Raw genomic sequence first — 1,866 nt, 5'->3', positions numbered from 1 at the left:
TGCGGGGGGGGGTGGGGGTGGGGATGGGTGTATGGGTGTGTGTGTGTGTTATTTGCCAGTGTTTTGATCTGATTAGATATTCCATCCCTGAACAGCACAATCATGCATCAGCTGTCAGACCACACAGTGACCTTCTTCAAACACTCCAGAGTGTGTGCTTGTGTGTTGTGTCTGCATACTCTACAAATATATGCATCCACAAAGCATAGCGACTCTGTATTTATGTGAGGGGGGTTTGGTATCACTGTGTGCGAGTTTGTTCTCTTTATGCATGTGTTGGTGCAGATTTGCACGTATAACTTGAATATACTGTATGTTTGTTGATACCTTTTATATGTATGTTTTTACCTATTCATGTAGATGTCTTGATGTTTGACCTTCTAGCTTGTCTGTGTGCCAGTGCCACCGACTGAGTGACAGAAGATGCAGAACTGCAGCAGCCTAGTACATTGAACAGCCTCTGGCTTACTGCAGTGCCACTCACACACAGAGAGAGAGTTGTCTGTCCATCACTTCAGGGGACTTTATATTGGCTTACATTCATTTCCTGGTGACTTACTTTAACCATAACAATTAGTTGCATAACCCTAGCCCTTGCCCTAACCTTAAACCAAGTCATCACTCTAAAATTCAATGATTATGCTTTTATATTCTCATAAGGACATTGAGTCCCCCCCCTCCACTAAACATTTCTAATACATAAAGTATCTATCCAATATCTATCTGACCAAAAATACCTAACAATACCTTTTCCAGGATGTGAAAATTACGTTGAGACAACTTCTAGACTCGTTTTCTTTTCTTAGCTCTACACACTACTGATGGCCATCTGACACTGAGGCCTTGATACATGAGTTGAGCTGGGAGAGGGATCTTCCGCGAACCACTGCCTCGAGGTCTGTATTGTTGAAAAGACACGTGACTGATGACATCCAATGCAGAAACGGCTGGCCTGAGTGACTCCCGTGACCGGGTCAAACCGTTGATGCAGTGTCACAACGCGAGATCTCGCTGCACGCGTCAGCAGGTGCATAGGGGTACTATAAAGCCACCCAAGATGATACACAACATGTGGGTTTGTTGGCGTAGTAGAGGTGTGCGTAGTTGCTGTATTATCATCATTGCTGCTGGTGTATGATCCATGGAGCCAGCTAGAAGGAGACCCCGTTCTCCAATGTGGGAACACTTTCAGCTGATCAGTCCAAGGAAGATAAGTGCCATAATACTCTGTGGTTATGCTACTGCACCTTTATGTAACCCAGGCAACATTGTAAACATGGCTAATACTGCCAGTACGGCCAATGCAATAGTCATCAAATATCCATGATGAATATCACATCAACAATAAGCAGCATTATAGATGTGTATCCCACAATCTGTGTCTGCATATCACAGGTCCAGTGCCTGTTGTGTCCCCAGCAATTGACATACAGGAATAATAATACGTCTGCAATGCTGAGGCACTTCAAAGCCACTGATTCATGAATGTGATATCACAGTACAGTGTGTTTGTGTCTGTCATAGTAAACCGGAGGCGTGAGCTGGATGAGGCCCTGGTGAATATGCTGGTGAAAGACTCCCAGCCCTTTTCTATTGTGGATGATCAGGGCTTCAGAGAGTTCATGGGAAAGCTAGACCCCACATACACCCTGCCATCTAGAACCACTGCCAAAATGTTAGCCATAAGTCATGTTGTATGCATTGCACATGCACTTAATTTAGTGGTTAGGAAATTGCTAGATCAAACACCTGGGGCCTATTTCAAGAAGGCGGTTTTGTCGAAACTCAGAAACCCCGAAATGAGGGCAACTCGGAGTTTTCGGTTTCAGAAACGGAGGTAACTTAAACCCGTGCAGCTGGGTAAGT

Source organism: Monopterus albus, unplaced genomic scaffold (genome assembly GCF_001952655.1).
Source record: "Monopterus albus unplaced genomic scaffold, M_albus_1.0 scaffold436.1, whole genome shotgun sequence".
Taxonomy (NCBI): Eukaryota; Metazoa; Chordata; class Actinopteri; order Synbranchiformes; family Synbranchidae; genus Monopterus; species Monopterus albus.
The sequence above is the reverse complement of the archived record's forward strand: the minus strand, read 5'-3'. Positions refer to the sequence as shown.